General features: G+C 37.0%; 1 protein-coding gene across 13 annotated transcripts in view; it reads left to right on the top strand.

Annotated features, from left to right (window-relative positions):
* LOC5567355 (sodium channel protein para) overlaps positions 1 to 26,541 on the top strand; it is a 479,280-nt gene that overhangs the window by 118,434 nt on the left and 334,305 nt on the right. For all 13 annotated transcript variants that reach the window (XM_021852350.1, XM_021852351.1, XM_021852343.1 and 10 more), the window contains exons 4-6: positions 18,061 to 18,180; positions 18,280 to 18,721; positions 18,806 to 18,906. The gene's annotated coding sequence lies outside the window, so the exon portion shown is untranslated. The remainder of the gene's footprint in view (positions 1 to 18,060; positions 18,181 to 18,279; positions 18,722 to 18,805; positions 18,907 to 26,541) is intronic.

The following is a 26,541-nucleotide window of genomic DNA, read 5'->3' as shown; positions in this document are numbered from 1 at the left end:
AACAAGGAGTATAAGCGCGTGAGTCAACGCTCCTACTCACTTTATCAAGGTGGAATTCAACGAAAACTGAGAGCTAATCCAAAATCTTTTTGGAATTTTGTGAATGAGCAGCGTAAAGAGTCTGGCTTGCCTTCATCAATGTTATACAACGGCCGATTGGGATCATCAACTTCAAAGATTTGTCAACTCTTCGGTGCCGAATTCGCCAAAGTGTTTTCAACCGAAACGTTGGATGCGGACCAAGTCAACCTTGCCGTCAATAGGCTGCCTATATTTAGTCATTCGCTAAGCACCTTCCATATTGGACCTGACGGTGTACCTCCAGCTTTTCTTAAGACAAATATCGATCAATTACTGCACCCTCTTTGTCGGCTGTTCCAATTGTCATTATCATGTGGAACTTTCCCTTCGCTCTGGAAGAAAGCACATATGTTCCCGGTTCATAAGAAAGGATGCAAACGACTTACTTTACTTACTTTTGCTGGCTCTACGTCCTTCAAGACATGACCTGCGCCACAATGTTACGCCAACTAACTCGGTCCATGGCTGCTAACCTCCAATTCCTCGATCGCTCCACACTTCCAAGATCCTGCTCTACTTGGTCAAACCACCTAGCTCGTAGCGCTCCCCTTCGTCTTGTACCGGCCGGATTTGAGTTGAACACCATTTTTGCGGGATTGTTGTCCGGCATTCTCACTACGTGTCCCGCCCATCGTACCCTTCCAGCTTTGGCGACTTTCGTGATACTGGGTTCACCGTAGAGTTGCGCAAGTTCGTGGTTCATTCTTCTCCTCCATACGCCGTTCTCACATACTCCGCCGAAGATCGTCCTAAGCACACGTCGTTCAAAAAATTTTAGCGCTTGCAGGTCCTCTTCGAGCATTGTCCATGTCTCATGCCCGTAGAGGACTACCGGTCTTATTAGCGTCTTATACATGGTACACGTAGTACGGAAGTGAAGTTTACCAGACCGCAAGATCTTGTGGAGTCCGTAGTAGCACGACTTCCAGCAATGATACGTCTTCGAATTTCTCTGCTGCAGTTGTTATCCCCGTCGATCGTCACGCGTCTGCCTATGCGAGCTCTATCGCGCTCGGTTCCTGCAGCCAGCAGATATTTCGTCTTCGACGTATTTACCTTCAATCCAACCCGATCTGCTTCACGTTTCAGCTTGGTATACTGTTCAGCAACCACCTGGAACTTTCTTCCGACAATGTCCACGTCGTCAGCGAAACAAATGAACTGGCTGGATATATTGAAGATCGTGCCCCGCATGCTGAAGCCCGCCCGTTTCATAACACCTTCTAGCGCAATGAACAAGAGGCAGGAAAGACCATCGCCTTGTCAAAGTCCTTTGCGTGTTTCAAACGGGTCCGATAATGCACCCGATATCTTCACACAGCACTGTACACTATCCATCGTTGCTTTGATCAGTCTAGTCAGTTTTCCGGGAAAACCATTCTCGTCCATAATCTTCCATAGCTCTTCGCGGTCGATGGTATCATAGGCCGCTTTGAAATCGATGAATAGGTGGTGCGTAGGGACTTGATATTCGCGACACTTTTGGAGGATCTGCCGCAGCATAAAGATTTGGTCTGTCGTCGATCGACCGTCTACAAATCCGGCTTGATAACTTCCAACAAATCTGCTTGCCAGTGACGATAGACGGCGGAAGATGATCTGGGAAAGCACTTTATAGGCTGCATTAAGAATGGTGATCGCTCGATAGTTCTCACATTCTAACTTGTCACCCTTTTTGTATATTGGGTATATTATTCCCTCCTTCCACTCCTGCGGTAGCTGTTCTGTATCCCAGATCCTGGCTATCAATCGGTACAGACAAGTGGCCAACCTGTCCGGGCCCATTTTAATAAGTTCCGCTCCAATACCATCCTTTCCAGCTGCTTTGTTGTTCTTGAGCTGGATGCTATCTTAGCTTCACCTATTATGGGAGTTGGCACGTCTCCTTCATCCGCCGTACTGATGAAGCCATTCCTCCTGCTATCTTGATCTTCTGCGCCGTTTAGGTGTTCATCGTAGTGCTGCTTCCACCTTTCAATCACCTCATGTTCGTCCGTCAAGATACCTCCATCCTTATCCCGGCACATTTCGGCTCGCAGCACAAAACCTTTGCGGGATGCATTGAGTTTCTTGTAGAACTTACGCGTATCTTGAGAACGATACAGCTGCTCCAGCTCTTCGCACTAAAACTCTTCCAGACGGCGCTTTTTATCCCGGAATAGATGGGTTTGCTGTCTTCGCTTCTGTTTGTATCGTTCCACGATTTGACGGGTGCCTTGCTGCAGCATCATCGCCCGCGCTGCATTCTTCTCGTCCAAAACCGTCCGACACTCCTCGTCGAACCAACCGTTCCATCGATTTCCTTCCACGAACCCAACGGCACCTTCCGCTGCGTTGTTAATGGCTGCTTTGAGACTACTCCAGCAGTCCTCAAGAGGGGCTTCGGTGAGCTCTGCCTCTTTCGGCAACGCAGCTTCAAGGCTTTGCGCGTAATCAGTTGCGACTTCGGGTAGCTTGAGTCGTTCCAGGTTGTACCGTGGCGGGCGTCGGTACCGAATGTTGTTCACAACGGAGAATCGTTGGCGCACTTTAACCGTCACAAGGTAGTGGTCCGAATCGATGTTTGCGCCGCGATAGGTTCTGACGTCGATAATGCCCGAGAAGTGTATTCCATCAATCAAAACGTGGTCGATTTGCGATTCAGTCTGTTGGGGTGATCTCCAGGTGTACCGATACGGGAGGCTGTGCTGGAAGTAGGTACTACGTATGACCATGTTTTTGGAGGCGGCGAAATCAATCAGTCTAAGGCCGTTTTCGTTCGTAAGTTGGTGAGCGCTGAACTTCCCTATAATCGGTCTAAATTCCTCCTCCTGGCCAACCTGGGCGTTGAGATCTCCGATAACGATTTTAACATTATGGCTTGGGCAGCCGTCGTATTCACGTTCCAGCTGCGCGTAGAAAGCGTCCTTATCGTCATCGTCACTTGCTAGGTGAGGGCTGTGCACGTTGATTATGCTGATATTGAAGAAATGGCCTTTGATCCTCAACTTGCACATTCTGTTGTCGATTGGCCACCACCCAATCACGCGCCTCTGCATTTCGCCCATCACGATAAAAGCTGTGCCCAGCTCATGTCTGTTGCCGCAGCTCTGGTAGATGGTAAAACCATCCCTATACGTATGTACCGTCGACCCTTTCCAGCAAACCTCCTGCAGCGCTACGATGTCGAACTTGCGGACCCTCAATAATTCGGAAAGAATGCGGGTACTTCCCAAGAAATTGAGAGACTTACAGTTCCATGATCCGAGTTTCCAATCGTTAGTCCGTTTTCGATGCCTGGGTCTATGCCGATTGTTCCGGTACGAATTTACATTGTATGCTTCCTGTACTGATGATTTTTACGGCTGGCTTGTAAGGCCTGCACCAACCCCCTGTCTCGCCGGAGGACCATCGTGCACAGCACTGTTTAGAGTCCCACGCTGGCACTAGGACGATGATCAGCCGCTCCTAACATGGAGAACAGACGCTGTTTTGAGCCGCCCCTGACATGGAGAACAGACGCTCTGACAATCTCAGGGATTGAATCCTGAGAAAATTGAGAGAATCTCTCACGTATCGCTCTCTGTAACTATCATAACATGCTGCACATTATGAGAGACTGTTTATCGTATACTGCTACAAGTTTGATCAGATTGGGGGGATAGTAGTGCATGATAAAACTCCTCTAAACATGCTCCAAGCCTGGGGGACACTGTTGTTATTGGAAGTTCGTGGATTGTTTATCGTGCCAGTTAAGAAAAACCCCTATCCCCAACGGTAAACAAGCGAGAAAAATGGATTTTATCATCGCTCTCTTGTTGGGGCCCTCGCTCGCTGCTTCCATTTATCAGACTTGTTACACCTTGCGATACAATGACGATCGTGGACCGCAACAGATGGGATGTTTTTCTTTGCTTGCTTTGATCGTGCTTCATTCTCAAATGAGAGCGAATTCTGCAACGCCTGGACAATCTACATCCTCAGAAAAGAGGAGCCCCCCTTCGCTGTCAGCATACGACCAAGGTCTCACCAGGGTTGGTTATCCGATCTTCCCTATGGTTACTCGTACCCCAGGCGGCACCACGGGGAGGTAGGGATAGGAGTTACTGGACAAGAGGCTAAGGACCACAAATGGGGTCTATTTTATACCTGCAGGTACGCGAAGTACCAATGGTACGCATTGTCCAGTCATTTACCACCCGGCGGCATTGCCTAGAGTTTCTAAATTACTTCACGACTCAATTAAGCCATCGGTGCTGTTAGATGTTCCAAAATGTACTTGCAAGCCTTCACCCTGACTATGCAGTCCCTACTAAGATTGACGATAAGTGATGATTTTGCTGTATAAGCTTGTCGACGATGTATACTGTTCGGATGTGCTACGTTTCCCATGTCTTACAACAGAGTGACTCACAAAAGCAGGATGTTCCAGTTTCACTTTCTACATCCTCAGAATCGTGGTACCATCGTTAAGCACTATCCCATCGCCAATACAATTGTTTAGCATGTCGTGAGTCCTGGAACGGTCTGCCAATTAAATTGATGTTTGAAATGACATTTTGCGTACAAACCTAAGCACCGGATGTTCACGTTTCTACTAGAGATATTGCATTCTTGGGGGCACTTGTTACGGATTACATTTTTGAAATGTTTTTTCATGGTTTATTCCAAAACTACCGGCACAAAATTCGGATCGCTTTCGTTTTTCATGTTATTTGTTTACCCATGACAAATATAAACTGGAGTCTTGATTGACGAATAATATTTGTTTTCATGAAATAAGTTCATAATTCAGGGGTCCTGATTTATAATTTCATGACTCAACTTGCCACTTTCCATCATCAAAATCGGAATCATAAATGACAGGTGTCTAAATTCATGAATTCATGAGCTATATTTATGATTTCTGATCCTGTCCAATGATTTCATGACCGAATTTGCCAGTTTTCGTATAAAAAATAAATATATAAATGACTGGTATCTAAATCTAAAAGTGCTTATGTGTCTATCCTAAAAATAATAAAAATTACTCTGGACGTAATTCACGTTTTGTCTAAATGACACATGATGTAAGTGATGGAAGGACACAAATAGATGCTCTTGAAGTTGTTGTATTGAACAAAAATCGTAATTTTACATGTTAAAGGACATAAAAACGTTGGCACTATAATCGAAGTTTTCAGAATGAGACGCTAATGTATTTAAATTTGACACAACTTTACGTCATTTGGTGCGCTTATTTTATACCAAATTGATTTCATGATTTCAATCGACACTTTTTTTGCTACAATTTGAAAACTTAACGCACCGCTCGCGTTACTGTAAAATGATATTATGACTTTTTGTCATAGTGTATTTTCATAGTATAAAAATACACGTTCTTCATTACTCTTTTTCCATTTTTAGACTGCCGCATTTTTCCCTGTGAAGATCCCAGAGATCGTATTATCGGTATCACATGCAAAAGAGATACAAATACTTTCATATTTTATGGCCCACGCCATGTTTTGAGAGCATTGAGTTATGTGGGCCAACAAGCGTCAACCAGGTGCTAAGTGCTAGAAGACTTTACTAACTGATATTCAGTTCTTTGGAATTATGCTTAGAATTCATAAACATTGTAGATAAGGAGTATACTCCATTAGGCATAAAGACGTTAGGCTTAAGGACGGTAGGCATAAGTATGTTAGGCATAATGGACGTTAGGCATAAAGACATTAGGCATAATGGAAGTTAGGCATAAAATACGTTAGGCATAATGGACGTTTGGCATAAAGCGTGTGTGCCATGCAAAACTCTTTTCATATCGAAAATTGTTCGGGTCCATTTACAAATTTCATTACTTTGATGGGGGTGGGTGGATGTAACAGGATACATGTAACAGCACTTACAAAAAGTGAAAAATTCACACAAAAAGCGTTACGAAAGAGTGGGTAGATTGGTTGATTATAAATTACTATTTTATGTTTTATGAAATTCAATAATGAATCCATTATCGCAACATATGGAAGAAGATTGTTGTCATGATCATTGTTTATGTAAGTATAAATGGATATATATGCGATTTGCAAGTGTTATTTATTTCAAGAGATGTTTATTTTGGAGTATATGACATTTTTGTTATATTTATCTTATATAATTACGTTAATTTCAAAAAATGAAAACCTTTCATTTAATCGTTAGTACTTATAATGCAAATGATTAACTTGAAGACAACAATCTAGAGTCAAGTCAAACATTGATGTTATGATAGGTGATATTATCTTAACAGTAATACTTATTCTGGTAGTGTGACACCAAGAAGAGCGTTACATTCCCACTCCGAGTGTGCTCATCAATTTAATATAGTGAAAACAGTTCCTTTGTCTCTTCTGCCAATAATTTTTGATGATTTCCAAACAATTTTTATCAGCAACTTACGGCAATGCTTACTGCCGAAAGCACTTAGAAAATATTTGAAATTCGTCGAGTTTGAATAGTAAAACTTGAAATTTAACATAGCATAGTATTCAGTATTTAGCGTCGCGTGCATTTTTTGCATCTACAATTCCAATAACTACTAGAACAACAAGAATCCATAAAACAACGTATTGTTGGAAGAAGGTGATTAAACAGCCCTTTCTTCCGTATAAGTATGAAGAATAGCCTATGATTCAAAGAAGGGAGAATGTATGATGGAAGTATTAAGAGCAATACTGACATTAATTACTGAATAAGTATGTCTCAAAAGAACAGTTTGATTATAAAAAAAGAAAAATTTGCTGGATAAAAATTAGCAGCATTGAATCCAATAATTTTGTCGACAGTATAACTATAAAAAACAGCCTATAATTCAAAGAAGGGATAATGTCTGATGAAAAATTTGTCAGTAATATGTGTACAGCCAAACTCAAAAGATGAGCAGCAGTTACAGCGTCGTTCTAATTCTTGGCATTTCGCCCCAACCCAAGTTCTTAGTTTAGTGTTCTGGGAGCAGGTGGCACAACGAGCTTAAAATTTGTATAAAAAAATCGAGTAGATAATATGTTACAATAACATATATGGCGCTGTAGTCAATTCATAGTGTCTTTTTTGTTATTCAGTATTTTTGCGCCATATTTCCACAAGTTTCCACAAGTTTGGTCTCCGGATCAAAGAGACATTTCGAAATTTCTTGAGGGACCGACACGTAGCCATAACCCTCGTAAATTTCTCAGGCTACATATTTTTTTATCATATTCAGTTATTAGAATTTCGAAACAATACTTTAAAGGGAGTCTTCGATGAAGAAATGAAGCAAATTGGTGCAGCCGTTATCGAGCAATAAGCATTTAGTGTTTCTTCCAGAAGCGTGTTCATGTTCGTAACCATGGGTAGAACAAACGTCTAATGTTTTGCGTACAGTGAATATAAGAATATTTTTAGCCCTAACGCAAAGAAGTGTAAGTGGCATTATCGTCGATTTTGTGTTGAGTATATTGAAAAATTTTACTGTTTCTAAGCTTTCTATCGATATTTTCCACTCAATAGAAAAAAAAACAAAGTAATTTTTAGAAGATTGGTTTGTTTTTTTTTTTGACTCCAATACAATTTGTATACAATGAAAAAAAAAAGCTGACTAATTTCAAAGTAGATTTTCTCAAAACAAGGTTCTTGTCACTAACACCAATTTGCTCCTAACCCTCTTACGGAAATTTGTCCCAGAACATATACAGGGTTGGTCGTATATACTTTCAAAAACCATCCTTTGATCAGTTCAGAAATGCTCCACTAGTTTTTCTATCGGTTTAAGAAGTTTCTTGAAACAATTATTACAATTATTCACTATAGATATTCACAATTGTCATTGGAATAACTTGTGGGGGTTATGCACAAACCTTGTCACGCTTCAGCCAGAGGCGCGTCCACGTTCGGAACCATGGGTAGGACAAACGTTGACAAATATTTTGTGCACAGTGAAACTTAGAAAAATTTCAACCCTACATGATATATGAAATCCTAGACTGGAGATTTAAATTGACTATATTTGAGGGGCTCAAACACAAAGAGGTGTAAGCGTCATTTTGGTCGATGTTGAGTTGATGAACTTTTACCGGTTCCAAGCGTTCAATCGATACTTTCAGGTGGTTTTTCCGCTCAACACAAGAAATAACATAATTCTCAGCTTGTGTTTTTTTGACTTTCATACAATTAGTATAGAATGAGAACTTCAAAGTAGATTATCTCAAAACTAGATTTTTTGGAACTAACACACCTTTGTTTCCATACCCCTTCATTTTCAATGTCAGTCGTTACCACAAGAATAAAAAAGCTTTCCGTCTCTACTGAGCTAGATAAGAATGAGTGCCTTAAAAAATAGGAAATTAGATACCTCTTGCCTGAAAACGGAGACATAAAAAGAAACCAAACAGGAATCAAGAAAACATGAAATCTTATAAGAGCCATGAGATAAGGGTTTCATTATATATGGTGTCAGAGCAGACTGTTCAAGACCTGACGAATTTCTAGAATTACTTAATTTTCTTTAGGAATTCTATCTTAAATTTTTTCAGATAAAATATTCAGATATTACTCCGGAAATTTCTAAAGGAGTTCCTATGGAATTTCTCCAAGAATTTTGTTTTGGATGCCTCAAGAATTCAACCTGGATTTACCCAAGGAGAACCACAGACGTGGAATTTCTCCAAAGATTGTTTCAGGAATCATCAGAATTCTTCCATAAAATCTTTGTGATATAAAGTTCTAACTTCTCTAAGATTTTATGCAGTGATTAATCCATCTATTTCCGCGGGACATCCTGCAAGGTTTCCGGTCAAAACATCTTCATCAATTGATTCAATAAATTCTCCAGAAATGCCGCCAAGAGTTTTCAGGGATTCCCTATGAAACTGTCTCTTGGAATTTATGTTAGATTGCAACTAGAGATTTATTTTCTAAAAATACTTTCGGTAATTGCTCCAGAGATTTCTTCTTAGGTTTCTGCAGAAATTCCTTCTGTAACACTTTGAGATTCTCTCAAGTAAGCCTTGAAAGTTTTTTTTTTCAAGGAATGTGTCTGTATTTTCTGAAAAATAAATCTATGAGGCACTTTTAAAGAATCCTGAAGTAACCTCATATGAAACAAGAGGGGACGGACCTGGTGTAGTGGTTAGAACACTCGCCTCTCACGCCGAGGACCTGGGATCGAATCCCATCCCCGACATAGTCACTTTTGACGTAAAAAGTTATAGTGACGACTTCCTTCGGAAGGGAAGTAAAGCCGTTGGTCCCGAGATGAACTAGCCCAGGGCTAAAAATCTCGTTAATAAAGTCAAATCAATCAATCAATCATATGAAACAAGTGGAAGCTGTAAAGTCACTCTGTATGAACAATAATCTCTGAAATAACGCCAGGACTATTGAGAATGTTTTAGAAGATTTCCTAGATAATTTGCTAAGATAATCTAAATAATAAATCGAGTCACGGGATAGTATTTCGCAGGGGTTTCTAGAGGAATTTCTCGACAGGCATTGGACAGCATCTCTATAGAGATTTAATTTAGGAGTGATCGGAGGAATTATTGGGAAACTTGGCTGGTGTGAAATCTTAAATAACCTTATAAAATAGCAAGGGAATTTTTTGGGAAACTTTTTAAAAAATGATTGGAAGTAATATTTGGATGAAATACTAGAGAAATTCCTAGAAAACATTAATTTTTTTGAAGAACCTCTTGAAGAATTTTGGATTTCTGGGAGGAATAGTGGATGAATACTTGGTAGAATTCACATGAATCTGCGGAGAAATTCTTGCAGGGCTTCTTGAAAACCCCTCAGCTTTTTTTTATTATCTGAAATTAACTTTTGAAGATTTCCTCTGGAGAAATTACATAGAAATCTTAGAAACATCTTCTGGAGTAACAACTGAAGAATTCGATTAAAGGATTAGTAAAAACATATCTGGTGAAAATTGTAAGATAGTTTTGGGAAAAAAATCAAGGTAATGCATGAGGAAATTACTGGAGGTAATAGCTTTGGAGTTTCCAAGGATTTACTGGAACAAATTCTAGATTTTTATCTGACCATCCTTTGAAAAATCTCTGGAAGAATTTCTGGGAGAATTGGTAGAGAAATATCTAGAAGAGTTTCTGCAGTAGTTCTTGTGTGAGACGCTGAAAAAAAATCTAAATAAAAACACTATGATAATTCCTTTAGATTTTCCTCGGAGAATCGGAGACAAAATTCTTTAAGAGCCTGGTGAACCCGTTATAGTCTGTGAAGGTTTCTTAGTAGCCTGTGCAATTTTGCATTAGGATTCAATGCGAGCAGAATTAGGAATTCATTAAACAAATTTGACAAAAATAGATCAAGCTGCTCTTCATTAGAACCAGTGAGGTTGTTCTAATTTCCTAGATAACAAATTGATGAACTGTCAAAATTATGTTAATTTGTGCAGTTTATTTTTCTTTGCTCCGAATCAAATTCATAGCAAAAATTTTCAGAAGAAACTGAAGATTCTTGAGAAATGTTCCATCACGCAGAATCTCTATCGAATATTTCACTGGAACTTCTTCAACAATCCTGAAAAAAAAACTTTCAGAAATCGTCATGATCTGCTCTGAATATTTTTTTTATGAATAATGCCACAAATATTAGTGGGAATTTCATCAAATCGTTTTTCCGAAACTAACTGTGGGAGTTCTATAGGAATAGTCTTGAAAATCGTCAAGAAATTCAGCAATACTTTGATAGAATACTATAGAACGCTCATGGCAATTTGTCTCAGAACATTTACAGGGTTTTCCGTAGATATTTTTAAGAAACCATCCATTTATTCATTCAGAAATGCCATGAAGGATTGCTTCATTTCTTTTTTTTTTAACGGTCAAAGAAGTTTCTTGTAACAATTCTTACAGTCTGTTTCCTATTGATGTTCTCAATCATTCTTCACACAAATTCAAGCTTTCTGATGATTTTGTTTTTTTTTTTGCTGAATAGTGGGTAGGACAATCCTTTGACAGTCCTACCCAGTTCCCGCGCCACTGCAGCTTCACTAAACATGAGAAAACCATGAAAAACAAAATTGTGTCTTGGAGCCGTCCATAAATGACGTAGCATTTTTTAACTGATTTTTTACACCCCCCTCGTAGCATTTAGTCACAAATGATGATACCCCCCCCCCCCCTGGAAAATACGTAGCTAATTTAGCACCCCCCCCCCATAAATTTTTAATTTATTTTCCTCAGCGATTTGGCAAAAATGAAACATTAAAATACAGAAATTTCTACACAAATATAGAGATTAATTGATATTAAACACTGAAATACTAGGATAATCTGACGAATGATAGTTTGATATTTTGTTACGCTTAAAAATCCTTCGGAAAATAGTTTAAACAAGTATATCTCCTGTTTAAGTTACATAATTTTGATTCCGAGTAATTTAATTTGTAGTACTTTTGCTGTTGTAATAACTTAAACAGTTTACAACTAAAAATTTAAAAAAAAGCTGAAAATCTTGCTCGGATTGATAAAGCTAACAGCACTTAGTTAGGGTTAATAAATTTTTATAATATATTGAACATAAATTTTGTTATACAATAGGTATTTTTTAAATTGTTCGTGGTTGAGAAACAGATTTCAGTGAATATGATTAAGGCGAAGTAGGCCGTCATTGAAATGTGTACGCGTCGTTGATGATTGTTGCTAATTCATCTCACGATTTCGAATAAAAGAAAATCAGTTGGTTTTGCACTGACACAGCTGAAAAAATATCAGCATACTTTATGTATGTTGGTGCGTACAGTGATACTTTGTCAGGTCAATATAAACTATCAAGAATAAGTTTTATCACTTTGAAATTGCACGCAGCTAAGTCATCATTGCTGCCAAAACGAATGACAGGCTACTTCGCCTTAACAAAATAATTTAATTTGGGACGGATCTTCGTCATTATTCTCTAAATTCAAATCCATTCAGAAAACAGTGGCATGAAGAGAAAAAAATAACAATTGTAATATTTGGAATGTTTCAAAAATTAGCGATTTTTATGCAATCACCTTCATTAATCGTTCAGCTAAAATTCTTCATCGTTCCCCATACTGAAATATTCTTACTCAACTTATAATGAAACAATGAAATAATAAAAATGCTCTTCCGTTGAAATACCGAGTGATTTAGAAATCTGAACGATAGGACAATTTTGATAAAACTCGAATTTGATGTCCTCATTATTATACAGGCTGTTGCATCAAGAGCATTAATATATGAAAACAAATCGATAATATGACTGAGTGGAGATCTCCTGCAACATGAATAAAATTCTTGTTTTACGTGTTTCACTATGATAACGTTAATGTTTGCTTAAATGAGCATATTGTATTCTATTGAAGAATTAAAGCTTCAACAGAAAATATGAATAAAACCAAAAACGGTTGATTCTATGTCTTTAAATGATAAAACAATATTTTCCAAGTCGATAAATCATTGATTTTTATTCAACTTATTAAGGCACGAATTCAATATAATATTCACATAATTATTTAAAGTTTCAAAAAATTTGTTTGATTGTATTTATCAAGAAAATTTGAAATTCATTAGAAGTTTTCAACCTGTTTTGAAGTTAAATCAACATTTCATAACCCAAGTTTGATAAGTCAGACAAAGAATATTGATGATTTTTCAGTGCTACTATTTTTACCAAAATTGTTCAAAATGCTACGTCTACTAATTGGGACCCCCCCTCCCCCTCGTCACACATCGTCACAAATCCGTGAAGACCCCCCTCCCCCCTAAAATTCTACGTCATTTATGGACGACCCCTAAGAATAATTATAACCTTGAGCGAGTTTGTATGTATATTGAACAGGAGATAAGAGCAATTCTCGCTGAAACCAGCTGAAACCACCCATCGTTAGAATTCCAATTTAATGTCACTGATCGTTAGTATAAGCTAAAATTAAGGGAGATCGTTTCGGTTTTCTCGCAAGATAGCTAAAAAGTTTGCGAAACAGCCCATTTTTTTAATCTTAGGTGTTTCTTTGCGAGATATGTCTCATATTTCCTTTGTAACACGTAGCAAACTTTGTAGCAGCGCATAGAAGAAGAATATAGCTTTTATTTTTAGCTAAAACAAAATTGGCAGCCATTTGTAATTTGTGTGGTTATAGTTTACGAATTTTCATTGTTCAAAATTAACTGTTTTTAATGTGAGCGAGGTACTAGAATATGAACGGGTACTGGTGTACAGATGGTACTAGGGAAAATGTGAAAACCGTTGAAAAGAAATATGGATCAGAGTTACGGTGTAAACAAATTACCGTTTTGATTCATATTACGGTAAGCTTTAAATTCCGAATACCCTACTTTGTATGCGAAACATTTCACAAGAAATGTCTCAATTTTTGCCGTTCAAATATGCTCATTTTCAGGGCTCGTTTCAATGAGCATTTTCCATAGATATCTACGAAAATTTCAAATGCTCAACAGCCATAGATGTCTCTTAAGTGGTTTGACGATTTCAATTGATGATTTGAATTTTATATTTTTGATTTGCTTGACCTGTCCGCAATTCGACTCAAAGTGTCCCAATATGAGGCAAAAGTAAGGAGGAGTCTGGAATAAGAATCATGTCTATACATATATATTTATTTAAAATTATTCATGTTGAGAAATCAAATTCCTCACTCAACATTCGAAAGTTAACCGTTTTGAAGACTTGAAAATGCGAAGGAATCATACAGAAAGATTTATTGTATATGCTTTTTGATGAGTTATAATTCACTGACCTTGAGTGTCCCTAATATGGATAAAAACGGTACCGTAATCCGGGGTAACATTGATCATTTTTTCTAATAGTTCTTAAATATTTCGTTTGAAAATGCAAATGTTACAAATTTCATATTTTTAAAACAAGTACTGCCACCCATAGCTGGTGACTGTATACTGCATTTTGTTTTTTGAAAGATTTAAGCATGTTTAAAAAAATGTTTTAAGTGATTTTTTGATTTTGCTGATATGGGGTAACATTGATCACCTTTATAAACAACGTTCGGTAATATTGAAAACATCGTTACTTACTTAAATCGTGGCCCCCGAAGCCGAATATGAAGGCCAAACTCTTACAAGTCATTTACTTTTTGAGTTATTTTAAAATTAAAAACACTTCGAACCACAGAATGCGCCTAAAGGTAGGCAATTTCCTAAGGGAATTCTATATTCTTTACAGTAATTCGTTAATGTTGCCTAATTGAGCATACTTATGAAAATTTTGACTACAGAATCGTTTTCGGCGATGCCATTTTTAGTAAGAACCGCATTTTCCTTGCTCATATCGTTTGCAGAACTTATGTGAGACATGAATCTTCGGTAGTGTCATCCTTAACCATTGAAATCATTGTTTCGAAAAGTTGATAAATTTACGCATAATGTAAACGAAATTTTCGCAAAAATCCTCACTTACATTAGCTTGTGAATATAAGAAAGAGATGCACCATTCGTGATTTGAAAATGTTCCATCAATATTTGATAATACGAACTTTTTACGAGATGAGTCATTCCGATCAATGTTACCCCGCTGATCAATGATACCCCGGATTACGGTATTGCAGTTTACATAAGAAGAGAGTTTTGTAGAAGTGATGAAATTGGTGATATTTTGTTAGTTTTAGCATTTCGTAACTAATGAATGATATTAAACTTATACAAATCTATTTTCTAGAGTATTACTTTTGATTTAATTTAAATGGCCAAATTTGTATAATGTCAATCGATGCCTTCCCAAGTAATCAAGTAGCTTCTTAATTCGCCTTTTTGGCCTTATAGGGCTATAATACAGCTAACATGTCCTATATTAGCCATATAATAGCCCTATAAGGCCAAAAAGGCGAATTAGCGGGCTAGTGGTTACTTGGGTTTGCTGGCTACACTATTGGTTCCTATCCTCGCATGTTATGCGATTCTTCATATAATTGCTTTTGTAATATGAAAAACAGTCCCATTAATAACATAGGAGGTTACCCGTAACGCGGGTTGATCACCTTTTCGTGGTGCGTTACGGGGTAAGATCTACCAATTTGAACCCTAGTCTCATCTTGTTTGTCGGGCTAGGGTAATATGTTTTGGTAATTCAAGGATTCGCGGTCCAAGTCCTTGTTACTGGCAACAGTTTCTGAAAATTAATCTATTTTACCTAGCAGATGGTTAAAGAGTCGGAGTTGGTCAGTCCCGAGACTACACTTGAAGCCAGGATAACAATCATGAGTATTAACTCAACAAGGACTGTAAGTACTGGTAATTCAAGGACTCACGTGAATTCTGATTACTAAACAAATTTTCTAGCTTGATTCGGTTTTGCTGCTAGCTAGCGTTGGGCAAATTTGACCACAACATCGATGTTACTGAATCGATTCAAATTTGATATGTCGAATCGATTCATCGATTTAATCGAATTATTTGAGACGATGTTTTCGAATGGATTCGATTTTTAAGTTCATATGAACATTTATAAAAACAATATCTTAAAATAAGACAAAATGCTATTTCATATGATTTGTAATTTCCTTTAACCGAATAACGTTTGAAATTTAGAATCAGATATTAAGCACTTCAATGCTGATTCAAAACTGGGTTCATGGTTCATCTACTCATTGAAAAATACTTATAAATTTCATCCATTTGAATCGAAACAAAAAATCGAATGAATAAAATTGATTCACTTGATTTAGAGTGCTCCTAACTTCGATTCAAAACATCGATTAATCGGAACAAAAGAATCGATTTTCGGAACATCGATTCAAAATCGCCCATCGCTACTGCTAGCATAAAGCCCCTTTTTTCTAGTATTTTTCTGGGACTAAACTAAAAGCGAAACAAGAATGGGACTAGAGTTCCGTTGCATGGTCAAATATCAGTAGTACCGATTTGGTTTCTCAGAAATTTAATCGATTATGTTTTCTAAGGGGCGCGCCTTCGCTGAGATGTAAATTTCTATGAAGGGTGTAAATAGCGGGACCTTTTCATCATAGTCGATTTGTATCAATATCTGAGGAATCAAAACAAGAACTGTACAGAAATCGATGCTTCATTACCTATCAATGGAAATGGAGTAATGCGACATGCACTATACACTAAGGATACGGGTAATGCCACAATAGATCTAAATACTGGTCGCAGTGGCGCATCCGAACAGAGAGAAAAAAAAGGAGGTATTGCTTGTTAGCATTTTTTGGCAGTAGATTCGTATCGAACAACCTTTCTCATTGCACTACTGAAAAAAACATTTTGCTTATCTCGGAGTCTATGGAAGATACGAGAAAATAAATAAGTGAAAAGAATATTGACACTACATAAATATGGTTCTATAAGAAAAATGTGCCAAGAAGAACTCATCCTGGTTACGCTTATAGCATAATAAACATACAGTTTAAGCTTATATTAATGTCAATTCTGTTAGTGAACTTCAAAATAAAAACCGAAAAAAATATTTTTGTCAAATTTTCAATGAATTTCATAATATTGTATGCGTACAAAATTGCCCCTTTCAGAGCCCCTCCAGGCTATTCCACTGCTCCATCACTTGAAAAGCTTTGAGGTTTTTCATATTTCGGCGTGTGGAATTAAATGAAAATAGTCCGGTTAGAAACCCCGTGTGCTGATGGCGGCCTGGTTTCAGTGAGATTCGCTCATGAATAGTTTATATGATTTTTCAAGCTTTCTGCTGATCTATGTTTTTTGTTTTGTTTTTTATTTTGCCTTTGGTTTTGGGTAGCACAATCCTTTGACTGTTCTACCAAGGTGTCTTTGTGCGTAGTACACTGCAGTTATACGCATAATTGTCCCATGTTACTCGTTGGGCATTTTAAGTTTTTGCTATCAAACAGTTCACTTTTACTCATAATTTTAGAAAACACTTACAAAAAATAAACATTGTTCGGAAACTCAATAAAAAGCAAACCAAGTCAATTTGGCCCATTGTTGAATTTCTCCGAATGACTGTCACACGCAGTGCCAATCTCGAACAAAATGTTCAGTACGCAGGTTTTGACTGGCTTTGGTTTTGGAGAATCGTTTTGCATATCTTCTTCTTAAGTTGGCTTTACTTCCCATGTAGGGGTGCATTCATATTAACACTTGCCTATCTGACGTCAAATTTTATTTAAATTTCCAATTTCAAAATATTATTTCTCATTCGTTTTTAACGAACTTCCATCGAGTTTAAAGGTCAAATTTCTTCTAGATTTTGGAACCGCGGTCATCGATTCGAGAATTACGGAGATTCCGAATTTATCATCGGTAGTACTGAGTTAACCCCACGTAAAGACTCAGTAACCACTTTTCCATGGCTTGATGCACATCAAACTTCATGATTTAGCAAAATTGGCGGTTCTGAAACCTAATTGACGACATATCAAACTTCATGAATTAATAAATCAAGTCTACAGAAGAATAGTTCAAGGGGTTTTGGATGACCTGGCTACATACCAGGTTCCCCACATGTGGCTCTGTTTGGCATATGTCACTTGAGCCTTAATAAAGTAACTCAACACAGTCTGGAGAATTTCTCGGTTGCATATGTTGGACCATATGACAATTATGCTTATAACGGCAGTAAATACTCTACCTGTGCTACACACTCATTATTATGCGACTTCTATGTGGCGATTTTACCGTATATACATTATAGCTCTAACCCCCTAAAGTTGACCATCGACCATCGAAAAAGTTACAAATGTATCATCGCATGCATTGCAACTTTCAATGAACTGGTTTGGAAAATCTGGAGCCATTACAATGGTACTTATTTCTAGTCTAGAAAACGTTTATGGTATTATAATGTGTAATTTGTAAACACAACGCTACAATATTCGTCATAAATTTAGATTATGTACTTCAAATGTGTTCTGCTGTTTCAAATGTATGACTCTCATTAAAAAGGCTTCCCACAAATGGAAACAGTTTTAAATCTCAATGCCACACTCCAATTTTCAAATGTACTTAAATGAATGAGCCCTTTGCTGATCAGATTTTTCTTTCCGTTCAATTTCAGAACATCGTTGACGTTGACCACAAGATGAGTGGAATCCGTCGCGGGGCAGAATCTCGTAACAAGTTATTACCGCTGTAGAGTTCTTGATCGTAATCGTAGTTGCGAGTGTTTCTTAGTTTTGTGTGTGAAATTTTTGAATCATTTCATTCTCATTGGTTGAAATTATTCTTTTTTTCATTTCCTCTTGGCTAATTGGTACGTTTTGTATTTCCGTATTAGTTTGTGATGAGTCCAGTTTGATCATGGTTCGCAAAAAAGAAAACCGTTTGAAAACTGATTGATTTTTGATTTTCCGGAGTGCATTTGTACATAGTTTAGTAGCGACATTTACACTACAGTGCGAAAAGCTGCGAAGAAGAGCCCTAAGTCAGTGAGTGAGTGGTGAATATTTACACGCAAGAAGAGAGATTCTGAGGAGTTAGCGAAACAAAAAGAAATAGTGAGTGAAAGGACAGCCGAGTGAAAACCCCGTCCTGCACGAGTTCGCGAGTGCATCTTGCCGCCCCAGCGTTCGATGTTCGATTCCGATTCCGGCTTGGATATCAAACACGGGCGGTCATGAAAAATTTTGCTTTAGAACGGATTGTGTTGAGCTTCAGCTGCGACAGTGTTGCCGCCGCGACCGAATTCGCTGCGTCTGTGAACTTTGTTTGCGTCACAGGTAAATGTGCAGAGTTGGCAAAGTCTGGCAACCGACTGAGAAATCTTAAATGGTGTTTGTGTATTCTTTTCCATCTCTTGGCAGGACGGCCCACCGTCCAAACCAGTTCCTGGGGCCCGAGTCAATACCTGGCCGCACCTAGTGCGTGCCCACATCGTGCCCCCTTAACACATCATTGTTAGCAGGTAACGATACTTGTTCCATTTTGAGTTTGTAGTTTTAAAATTAACTTAGTTTAGTATATTGATATACTATTAACAGTTGTAATGATGCTTGATTAGCATGCATGAGCAATAGCTATAGTAGTTATTTTTGAAGTAGTTACATTTTGAAAGTTTACTTCAAAGACATTACGAACTAGTTTACAATTGTTGTGCATTCTAATTGTGAACTAGTTCGTAATGTTTTTTTTTCTCAAAGTGGAAGGAGTACAATGTGATAACGATTTTGGTAACATGATCGAAATGTTCAGCCAAATTGGAATCTGATTTTATGTTTCAATATTTGATTCTGAAAACATTATAAGTTCAATAATCCTTATCTTCAACATCCTTATTGAACCATCATTGGTCATCATGTATTCAGAACGGTTGCAGAATAATGCTGTGGATGTATATGCCGGTACTATAAAATATAATTTATGTTTCACACACATTTCAATACATCCATGTCATCAATAAAGTCTCGAAAATTTTATCTATACTATTTGTGTGTATGGGAAATATTAAACCAATAATCACATATGTAACATAATCTCAATTTTTTTTTAATTCTTGAGATTTTTCCCACTTGAGTTGTAGCTTACAAAGCTCAACAGCCAAAAAATCATGAATGAGTTGGCTTATTCGTTTGACTCATTGGCTTACGCACAAAGCACTTATTCTTTGTTTTTTTCCTGATAGAAATATATCAAACCTTTCTAGCGCAAACATTGACATTCGGTTTTGACAGATTTCCGATGAATTTTATTATTGAATCATTTTATTCACGGCATGATTGTGGGCAAGTGATTTAGCATAAAAATTCGTGAGTTTTGCGAGCAAGATCTCAAATAAGTTTGCTCTTGCGGGAGAACCCAATGATTTAGATTTGAGTGTGAGTCTACCAACACTGCTCTTCTCATTGTATCATCATTATGATCTTCCTTCCTTCAACACTACATAATATATACGATATATCATCATCATCATCGCCAAACGCACAAGAAAAGCGAAGTAGACCATTATTGAAAATTGTACGATACAATAAAAATCAGTTGGTTTTTCACAGACAAACCTGAAAAATATCAGTATACTTCTTGCATGTAAGCGCGTAAAATCGCGTAAAATGATACTTTTTCGGACCAATATTAATTATAAGAGATTGTACCCCGTTTGGCATAGAGTCGTTTGGCATAAGGTTGTTTGGCATAAAGCCGTTTAGCATAAAGTCGTTAGGCATAATGGTTGTTTGGCATAATGGCCGTTTGGCATAATGATTGACTTAAAATAAATATCGGCATATCTTAAGCTTTTACCGAGATCAACACCACCGAGCCCATAGCATAAAAATTTTGATAGGTTCTAAACAAGCGTGGTGTTCTTTCAGAGATTTTCCAAGCTAAGAATTTCAAAAATTGTTGTGACATTAAAGAGCATTACTAAATAAAACTCGTGACGGGTCTCTACATTTCAGAATATAGGGTATCTTTGAGCTTGTTGCGATATACATATTTGAAAACAGTAAATTGGCAAAGAAAGTTCGCAGTTGTTCATCAAGGGAACGCTCATAGAATATTTATCTGCAGATCAAGATCTGTTCCAGTTCAGACGTAACACTCGATAAAAATTACTTGATAAAAGAATGGATTTATTTTGCAAAATATCAAAAGCTCTAATCCAAAGATCTATCAATGCGACTTAATCAAAAATAACCAATATACGAGAGCAGATTATTTTTCGTTTAAAATGTTTAAGGCTCTAACGCAAAAAAATCATTTCACAGCATAGCTCAAATAAACAACACATCTTCAAAAGAAAATAGTGATGGTGAAACTTTTCAACGGTTCAATATAAAAACTTGCGTCTATGGTCTAGAGAAGGGAAAATTTGTGATTGAAATAATATTTTTTCCAGCATATTTCGGAAGGAGTTCACGCGTTTGCCCCAAAAAATATATGTTGAATATTAGCAGGTTCTAAAGTAATTATCATTCTAACAACACACCTTGCAAGAACTGATAAAACAACAAAATATCAAAATGGTTCTCATTTAGCTTTACTAGAAAATAAAATTTAAAGCAGTTTAAATAAAAGAACAGTCTATTTTTAAAAGAAGGCAAAATTTATAATTAAAGAAGAATGGATGCCAAAATATTTTTTTTGGTGTTCAGTTGGAGCTGCCTGACAGTTTAACTTGTCAAGGCTGAACCCTCGGTCTGGCATTCGCCAAGTTTCCCCTCTACCAGGACCAATACTCAGACGGACTAGGCTATGGTGCCCACATGAACACTGTTTTTTTTATTAGTATTGTGACGTGGTACTTTTTCAAAAACATCCACATTCCCTTGCTTCTGAGAAAAGGAAGCATTGTGAAAATCAGCAGCTCCATCCGAATTTTTTGAAACAGTAGTGTAGTAGTGTCATTACTAATACTGGTCGAAACGGTTTTGATTAATTTGTCATTTAAGTGCAATTCTGATTACTCCTGTCTTTTACGTAAGATAATAGTCTTAAATGTCAATTGTCGTCAAGTCTCAACAAAATCAGGCTGTTTAGTAATAGTTCTAGTTAATTTCAGGTCTTTACGTTCATATATCCTTAAAGAAAAAAGTCACTTTCCTTGCCTATTCAACAATTTCTCGAAACTAGCAAGTGTACCCTAATGATCGATCTTAGCGTATTACTTTCCATAGTCATTTTATAGTGAATATTTAAGAGTAAAGTTACCTTATGCTTCTATTACAGTCTCCTACAAGATTCACTTTTCGATGGCAAATGCAATGCTTCACAACGCCTACTTCCTATTTGTAAATTTTGCGAAAATGAAGCTGGAATCAGATTATTTATACCGTTGTTACAAAAGAGGTATTTCTTATTATGGCAATGTAAAAACCGTATTAAAATAAGATTGTCGCCACTTATTTCTACTCAGTGAATCTACTTGTAATTTTCCTCAGAGTAATATTCCCTACGACGAAAATAATAACGATGTGTCTAGCTAGCTAATAGTAAGAGTGGCTACGGATCATTCAGGTTAGCAAAAGGCAAACTGATCGTCACCAATAGTATTAACGTCCACTTCGAATAGATTAATTATTTGAACTGGGCATCAATTCTATGAATGACGCAGAATGTCCGTTGAATCACATCTGAGATATTATTGCGTCTATGCCATATAAATTATGACGCGGCTTTAAGCAAAAAATTCCAAAATGTGATACCACCACTACAGGTTACGCCTTTGGTGTCCATCATATGGGCTTATGGATTATGCCCTCCCATCGCGGCAAGATCGCATAACCAAGGGGAGGGAAGAATGGACGCCAAAAATTATTGCGGCATAGCAAAACGAAAAGACATAAAAAAGTGCGGTCAGAATCATCGAAGTGATTGTGCTAATTTTCCCCGAATGCCAGTTCCCCGAAAAGTGGTGACAAGAGAGAACTATAAACAGTCAAAAGAAGGAAATATTCTGTCATTCTCGGCTATACACATGTTGGCAAAAATGCTGAGGACGGTAAAACTCCAAAGAACCGCCAATTAAATAAAGAAGGGTGCATATTAGATGGCCAGTTCGTTCACCACCCTGAAATGTATAAAGTTACGACAATGAGTGCTAAAAACTTTTCGGGGAAGTGGGCTAGTCGGGGAACTGGCATTCAGGGAACTGGCGTCCGGGGAACCGACATTCGGGGAAAAGTAGCACAAACCATCGAAGTAACTGCAGTAATCGATTTCTCTTTTCGGTGATAATTTGAGCAGAATGTTATCGATTGCTGCCCTTTTGTCAGTTGGAAACAATAAAATACTTCAAAAATAAAACTACTAAGAATAGTCTATGCATAAAAGAAGGAGAAATTGAATGAAATTTTATATCAACAGTTTTCATACCTATAATTATGGTTACATCATATTTAGAAAAAAAGAACAATTAAAAGAAGGGTAAATTTGTGCTTAATATATAAAAATCTTTAAATAATAAAATACTATTGGTAATAACTTTCCTAATATGCTTAAATTTATTCAAAAACGAATGATTGTTGAATAAAGTGTCATTTTGTATCAATTGACTCCTGATGTCCTCAGAAAGATTCAATAGAAACGTAAAAACGAAAATTGAGAAATTATTAATTTCAGACTCATTATGCCAAACGACTATTATGCCAAACGACTTTATGCCAATTGACCTACCACCACTATAAGAACTGAATTTCATAACTTTCAAATTGTCAATATTGCTTTCAATATGTCGAAGTTAAATTCTATTATGATGATAAATTACACTTTCAAAGCATGAAGTAGAATGAATGGAGAAAACTTAGCAAATTCTGCTAACATTTATTGATATTATGTTGTTAACTTTGCATTTCTTCTTTCCTCACCCGTTTCATGATGCTAATCAAAAAGATAACCAATGTGCTGAACAACAACGTTTTCTATGGAAAAATACTAATAAAAGAAAAAAATGTTAAGTTTAATTTCAAGCGTATGTTTAAAGCACAAAAATAATCTTAAATTTTTAATACTCATCCCATGATTTTTAATCGCTTTCACAATGAATTTGCACGAAAAGGTTAGATATATAAACTATCGGTAGACCTAAGTGGGCTGGCCACTCAGTATGAATGTTTGTGAACAATTTTGATTGATTTTGAAACCCATTGAGACAGCTTACACATACACAGATACGCATGATTTGTGAAAGTTTACGAATAAGTTACCTTCCTGCATTGATAGAGTACATGTAGGAACCTCAATACTTGGATGGATATTGAATATTGATGTATTTGAATTAATTGAAAAAATGATGAAATGTACAAACATTTATATATTTTAATCGTAATCAAAAATGTTTACAAAAGCGGACTCTTTTATTTCAAAAGTCGGGAGTGCCAAAATTGGAATCCCACTGTAACTACTTAAATACCGACTCTAGAGTTGATTGTCTTTTGAGAGTTTGTTGATGAGCATGATAAACCTTTACGTCACCGACCCCAGACATGGCATTTTCAAATAGCTGCCATTTTGTCAATTTTGAGAAGGAAGAATCATCTTGGTATCAACTAAAGTTGCCATTCCAGAGCAAATAGTAAAGGTTCCGCTAGGAACTGCTCAGGGATATTTTCGTTTTGTGCCCAAAATATACCGAGCGACATCTCAATCTTCGTGAATTTGAAAGATTAGGTCAATGAAGGAAGAATCAACTTGGTATCAAGTGATGTGGCTACTCCAGAGTATCTGGGACAGGTTCCGTTAGGACTTCTTCGGGAACATTCCCGTTTTATGTTCAACACATGCCATGCGACGGCTCAATCTTCGTGAATTCGAAAGAACATGGCAATAAACGAGAGATAAATTAGCTATAAACAAATATGGTTACTCCAGAGCACCTGGCACTGATTTCACCAGGGCTGTTTGGGGATATTTTCTTTTGAAATGCTTGATTATATTTTTTTGAGTTTCTAGACGTATTCCAAGTAAAGCCCTTAGTGGTTGCTTTGCTAGATTCATGGGATATTTGTAGGAAAACCCTTTGCGAAAAATTGCCTGGCTCGATTGTACAGTCGAAGCTCGTTATAACGACAACTTTTATAACGACAAAAGCTCTATATTTCAATGTTATATCTATTCTCTATAACGACTTTTCTCTATTGCGACGGTCCCTTGCGATGTCGTTATAACGCGCTTCGACTGTAGTTTAATTTCTGAAGAGATTCTTCAAAGCAAATTCAAATCAAAAATTTTATTTTGTTGCACTTGGAGTTCCTCCATTTGTGAAGGAGCGGTGCGATTGGTATATGGCATATGTATAATTGTCTTACATACATTTAGTCGGATGGGTTTTTGACGAAATGGAGGTTTGGTAGAATTTAATATTTTTTGAATAATACTTAGACTGTTTTGTCTATTTAAACTGTCAAAATGATTATCAACAGTTAATATGCAAAACGTGGGTATGCGGAAAGGAGATCATCATACATTACAGTGATTACTTATAGTGTGTTCAAGGGGAGCTTCATGACGGATTCCGTTTTTGTTTTATTTTATTGGGAAACCCTGAGTTTTTGATGGAGAAATCTTTTGATGGCCTTGATAAATTCTATGAGATTCACTACAGATTCTTGGTACCATTCTAGCCAGAACCTTTTGAGGGTTTCTGTTGGATTTCCGATGATGGTCTAAACGAAGTTCTTTTCAGTTCTCTGCTGAGTTTTAATTATTTGCTCTGTACATTCCTGGCAAAGTTGTTGGCATATTGTTGAAGATCTTCAAGACTGATTTTCCAGAGATCGTAGAAATCATCTGATCTGAGAGATTTTACACAAAATTGCAGAAAAGAAGAGAGGACACATAAGTTTTTATGCAGTTTATCCTAGATTCATTTGATCATTTTTCAGAATTCATGGCACAGCACGTTTTGTACATATGACGGAAATGTTTCCAAAGAAACTTTGGCGGAACTTGTACCTAGTGCTCTGGAGTGGCCGCATTTGTTGGTAACGAGTTCAATCTTCACGGTATGTTTTAAACATAAAATAGAAATATCCCCAAAGGGGCCCTGGCGGAACCGGTAACGGGGTTCCAGAATGGGCAACTAATTCAAATTATGTTTAAATGATCACAGTCAACAATTTTCACACGTTTCGCAATTAAACTACTATAAAAATAATCAAACTAAAATAAAAATAATCACATTTATCAAATTGGACAACGTCGTGACCCCAGTACACTACAGAATACTTTTGTCGTGGTTCTGAATTCAGCATTGTCCATTTATGAGCATAAGTTTAAGCAATGATGACCGTACAATACGTAGTTGCTACTCCGTGATTGACCAGAATGTAGCTTGGGGGTAGCTTTTCATCTTCAATGTACACTTCTTTCGAGAACTTCAAGGTCAATAACAGCGCCGACCACGTCCCTACGGTCAACGGGGAAAGGAAGGATTACGAGTGATGTCCCCATTGTTACAAGAGACCGAGGTCACCTCTACATCTCCATGGTTGACACAGGGAAGAATTTGTTAGAGGGGAGGGCTCAAAAGTTACATAATCAGGATGCACCTTGGTAAGTGATGCAATCCATGCAACCATAGTTCAAATAGTCACCTATAAGTCACTTAAGACAACGTGAACCTATAGTGAGTATACATTTTTAGTGTTCAACCGTACAGAAATTTTTATGAAATTACAAAAATTGATATGTTTTTTATGCTATTTAAATATTACCAAGAGTTTTTGTCGGCACTTACACTGCCGTATCTGTATATTCGTTACGTTCGACAAAAGTAGGCAATGAGTAAATACCAAGTGTGCATTTTATGGTGGTATGGAAAGAAATTAAAATTTCTGAAAATTATCAAGAACTCAAAAGTGCTTGTTTGAGACTGAAATTTTGTACAGCTCGTATCGCATATTTGGTGAATAGTTAATATTGCCGAGATGATTAAATTTTATTGTCAAGCTGTTAGTCGTTTCTCAGTTGAAATGCATAAGTGCATATAAATGAAATGCACTTATGTATTTTAACTGCATAAATGCATATCATTATATGCATTTATGTATAATAATAATAATAATAATATGATAAGCCCTACATTGAATTCAAATGAAAAGGCCAA

Source organism: Aedes aegypti, chromosome 3, assembly GCF_002204515.2.
Source record: "Aedes aegypti strain LVP_AGWG chromosome 3, AaegL5.0 Primary Assembly, whole genome shotgun sequence".
Lineage (NCBI taxonomy): Eukaryota > Metazoa > Arthropoda > Insecta > Diptera > Culicidae > Aedes > Aedes aegypti.
This window is presented reverse-complemented; position numbering and strand designations above follow the sequence as displayed.